The sequence below is a fragment of the Marmota monax genome, unplaced genomic scaffold (assembly GCF_021218885.2).
Source record: "Marmota monax isolate L192 unplaced genomic scaffold, Marmota_monax_Labrador192_F-V1.1 WCK01_AAM20220418_F8-fsc00024, whole genome shotgun sequence".
In the NCBI taxonomy this organism is placed as follows: Eukaryota; Metazoa; Chordata; class Mammalia; order Rodentia; family Sciuridae; genus Marmota; species Marmota monax.
In genome coordinates, this window is record NW_026695224.1 from 3,457,368 (window position 1) to 3,462,583 (window position 5,216).

Here is a 5,216-nt window from a genome sequence, read left to right on the forward strand (position 1 = left end):
CTTTAGTTTGGCTAAAGTTTGATCATTTATCTATCCAACTATTCATTTTCCTATCCATCCACCAATCCCTCTAATTTTTGGATGTTTTTCAAAATAAGCTGTGAGCATCAATACATTTCCTCCCTGAACATGTCAGTGTAGTTACTTTTACAAGAGTTTAATATTCATTTATTAATATGTTAAGGTAAGATTTATAGATGGATTTTAAGTGTATGATTGATGAATTTTGACAAATGTATGAATTTTGACAAATCCTTTTATGTTTAGCTATGTCACCTGTTGAATTTTGACAAATGCACACCCAGCCTCTATGAACATATAGAACATGATCATCACTCCAGAAAGTTCTCTGAAGCTCCCTTGGGTCAATACTGCTTTCTCCAAGACACCTGGTGTTGTGATTGTTTTTCACCACTGGTTAATTTTCCTGTTACAAGATTTTTTAAAACAATAATGCAGTATATATGCAGTAATTTTACTTTGTTTAGCTTAATGCTTTTTGAGTGCCATTCTTGTGGGTACATGCAGCAAAAGTTTGTACATTTTTATGGCTGAGCATGAAGATTCTGAAGTTTGTTTAGCCATTCCACTGTTAATGGACACCGGGGATATTTGCCATTTTTCAATATTGTTAATAAAAGTGATATTAATCTTTGTGTGCAAGTTCTTTGCTATGGTCATATATTTTTCTTTCTTTTGGATAAATAACTATGAGTAAAGTTGTTCTGTCATAGAACAAGTGTTTGCTGACTTTTGTAAGGAATTTCTGGAACATTTTTCAAATATAAGAGTACTTGTTGCTCCACATACTTTCCAACATTGAGTATTGTCAGTCTTTCAAATTTTAGCTATTTTATTGGAGGTATTTGTACATATCATGATTTTAATTTTCATTTTCCTGGCCAATGACTTTAAGCATTCTCATGACTAATTATGTATCTGCTTTTATAAATCTTTTCCTTAAAACTTTGGTATTTTTAAAAACAATTACTGTATGCATTCTGTTTACATTTTGGATACCAGTCCTTTCTGGAATACTATTTCGAGACTGTCTTCTACAGATCTGTAGGTTGTTTATTCATCTTCTTAATGGTGACTTTTGAGAAATAAACAGTTAATTTTGATGATGTCCAATGTTTTATCTTTTCTTTTATAGTCATTAATATTTGCTGTTTATATTTCTCTTAAGAAATCTTAGTTTACCCAAAATAACATCCTTTTTATGTTTTCTTTCAGGATCTTTGTGGATTTAGATTTCATACCCAAATCCTTTGTTTATCCCAAGTTAATTTTTTTATGTGATACAGAATTTTTTTTTCCTAATATCACTACCCACTTGTTTTAATACCATTTGCTGATAAAACTTTTTTCTCTGTTAAACCCTCAACACATTAGTCTAAAGTCAATTGACTATATAAATAGTAGTTGTACATTTCTCTAAAACACTCTCTGTACTCTTCACACTGAGTAATTTCTATTGCCCGGTCTTCACATTTTCTGTTCCTTCATTCTGTAGTCTCTAATCTGTTGTTAACCCTATGTAGTGAATTTTTCATGACAGAATAATTTTCAGTATTACAATTTTCATTTAATTCCTTTTTATAGTTTCCATTTCTCTGCTGATATTTCCTCATCCATCTGCTCATTATCTTCATCTATTCTTTAAGTTCTTGAGCATATTTGTGATAGCTCTTTTTCAAGTCCTTTTGTTAATTTCGATACCTGGGCCATCTAAAGGTCTGTTCATATTGCTTGCCAATGTCTAGATCATGGGTCACATTTTTCTATTTCACTTGTCTGGTAATATTTTATTGTATGCTGGATATTGTGAATGATACTTTGTCAAGAGTTTGGATCATGTTGTTTTTCTTTAAAAGGTGAAAGTTTTGCTCTTTTAGGCATTTCAATCATTTGTAGACATTTTCATTTTATTTGTGTTAGGACTGGTCTATTTGGTTTTATCATTAGTTATAAGATGGAGTCCTTATTCTAGGACATTGTTTTCAGCTGAGGGTGATTTGCCCCCACTCCCACCAGGGCAACTTGCAATGTCTATAGACATTTTGTAATGTCATAAAAGGGTGGTTCTTCTGGAATCTAGAGAGTAGAGGGTTAAGGACACTGCTAAGCACCCCACAATGTACAGGGCATTCCTCCACAACAAAGAAATGATCTGTCCAAAATGTCAATTGGACTGAGGTCAAGAAACCCTGCACTGGGGCATAGTTTTTATCTGGGGTGTGGTCATGATTCCTAATACCTGGCCCTTACTCAGTCTTAACTGAGGTGCACACCAAGGCTTTTCTGGCCTAGCTGAGCTGGGATTCCCAGTCCTGCAGAGTGGCTGGTATTTCTATTTAGTCCTCAAATCCTCAGCAGCTGCTCCCAGCAGCCCTCACCAAGTTTATCAAAGACCAGGCTTCCACCCAGGGTCCACAGCGCATACTCACAGCAATTTGGCGGGGCAGGGGGGGGTCCTCTCCTCTCTGCAGCTCTCCTTTCCAGTACCCTTGAGAATTCTGGCCATTCCAGCAGCCCAGCTCCAACCTCCACTCAGCTCAGACCACGGCACCCCACTGGGTTTCCCTCCTGTTCTCTTTTTTTTGTAATTTTTATTGTTGGTTGTTCAAAACATTATATAGTTCTTGATATATCATATTTCACACTTTGACTCAAGTGGGTTATGAACTCCCATTTTTACCCCGTACACAGATTGCAGAATCACATCAGTTACACATCCATTGATTTGCTTCTCGGCCTTTTGGCTAAGATCAAGTGTAGTATCTGTCCTGTTCTCTTTGTTCGATGCTCCTGAGCATCAAGTTCAGCAGACACAGACCCTGCCCTCAGGCGTCACAGATCTGCAGTGTCCTGGGTCCAGTGCCTGGAAACAGCTGCCCCCTTCCTTTTGTTCCTTTCTATTTTGATGATATTAGAAAACAAGGAACGTGCTAAGGGAGCTGTGGAAAAATACGGCTTTCCTCAGCCCTGTCCTGAGAGGTGCTGACTCACTGGTCCAGAGAAGGACTTGGAAATTCCCATTTTAAAAATCCTTGGAAGATGTTGATTCACTACTTAGTTTGGGACTCACCACTCTAAGCCCCGCTGGGGCCATATTGGGACAGGAAAGCCATTCTTGTCTTTCTCCAGGTCCCCAGATGGCCACCATGGGATTGCACTGCAGCTTTGATGCTTAACGGGGGCGGGGAGTACCTCCACGCTCCACACCATACACACCAGAGCCACAAGGACCTTAAACTTAGTTCCTCTGGGCCTTCTCCTGAAGGAAAAGCTTCCAGAAGCTGCAGACACCTACTCTGTATTTGGGGACCATGTGGCCTTTGAGATTCTTCCCCAGTGTGACTTCTGGGCTTCCAGGTAAAGGACCTTGCTGCAGCCATCAAACCTTCCCCAAAGGGCTCCGGAGACCCAGATCTGGGAGAGGAGATGCTCGCAAGTTCACTGCTTGCTCACTTCGTGGTTAATGGTAATTTATGAGTTTTAATCATTATGCCACATAGGGAAAGATGACTGGAAGTTATTTCAATAAGAAAATCCATCTAATTTTACACCCTGGCCCTCATCTCTGTAGCATCCTTTCCAAATTATCTGTTCCAAAAGCCTCATTAAATGTTTAGACAGGAGAAGCTCACAGGCCTCTCTAAAAGCCAAGCTCCAAATTACCCAAGAACTCCAAGCAGGGTGTATTTCTCTAGCCCAGCATACAAGACAACCTTGCAGAATTCACCTGGCAGGTGAATTCCCTAGTAACGCATTATAGGAGGCCAGCCCAAGGTCTTATAAACATTTTTCATCCACTTATTCATACTCAATTGTTTTTTTTCCTTGCTTATTCACCCATTCATTTGTTAAACTGAACACATCCGTGGGGGAAAAAAATACATCTTTTCTGCTCAAAAGTGTGCCTGGCTCTAAGGATGCAAAGATTGATAACATTAATTTATTCATTTATTTATTCCATAAATATTTATTGAGCACCTATTATGTACCAAGTGCCCTGTTTGGCATCAGTGACTCAGAGGTGAAGAAGACAGCAAAGGTTATTGTTCTCATGCTTTGGTTTTTTTTAAAAAGGATGGAAACACAGATGAGCAACCATAAAGTAAATAAGATCATTTTGAAAGAAGTGCTATGATGAAAATAAAACAGAACAAAGGAAGAGAGAGCAGCCCGGGTGATCAGGGAAGCCTTTTCTGTGGAGGTGATGTTTAGCTGAGACCCACACGATAAGAGGCCACCAGCTACATGGAGAATCAAAGGGAATAGCAGGTGCCAAGGCCCAAGAGATGCTCTGAGGCTGAGAGGAAGAGTGGCAGGAGATGAAGTCCGAGAGGTAGGCAGGGGCTAGGTCACATGGAACTTGATTAAAGGAGAGCTTTTGATTTTTTTTCCCTGCACAGGGGATTTATCTGTTTTCCCTATGTATTTATTTATATCCACATAGGTTTCTGAATATTTATTTTATCCTTTTCATACTTTTAATTATAATCCAATACTTCTTTATTTTGTTGTTTCGATTGTTGTAGACATGGCCACTGAGAACTCTTCCACTGGGCTCCTGTGTCCTTTAGACATCACTGTGAGGTGTGTGTGCGTGCATGTGCGTGCATGTGTGGTGTGTGGTGTGTGGTGTGTCTGTTTCAGTCCTTCCTTGCTTTCTGGGAATAGCAGATGGTCCAAGGTAGGGCCTTTGGATGTTATTCTAACTGCAATGGAGTCACTGGATCTCCCTGACCCGGCTGGCCACCTTACGGGGAAGCCCTCTGTGACTGAAGCCCATAGATTTTCTTTGCACCCAGACGCCTTCTTCTACACTCAGAGCTCATGATCCCACCGTGGAGCCCATGCACTTTCTGATAGGGGGAGACCTTTCCCTCATCTCTCCCCCCTGGAAAAGAGAGCATCATTGTCCAACATGGCTGGGGTTTACTTTTCTTTATTTTCAGAAATCTAAAATGGACTAAAATCAAGTCCAGGGTAATTTCTCAGTAGGTATCCATACTACACTAGATTGTTAATATAACATTTTACTACAGTTCCATGAGGCCTTGGAATCTAACCATCTACCATCTTGCTGTGCTATCTTTAAGTAGCATGATGTTGTTGAACCTCTCTGGGCTGGAGTTGCCTTGGCTTTCATAGATTGTGATGTCATGTCCACGGCTGCATGGTGCATGGATCTTAGGGGCCCGCAG

At 39.9% G+C, this 5,216-nt stretch overlaps 1 pseudogene; it reads left to right on the forward strand.

Moving 5' to 3' along the window:
* The first annotated feature begins 2,745 nt into the window (after window positions 1–2,745).
* On the forward strand, window positions 2,746–2,844 carry LOC124086799 (U2 spliceosomal RNA; annotated as a pseudogene).
* Window positions 2,845–5,216: the final 2,372 nt, after the last annotated feature.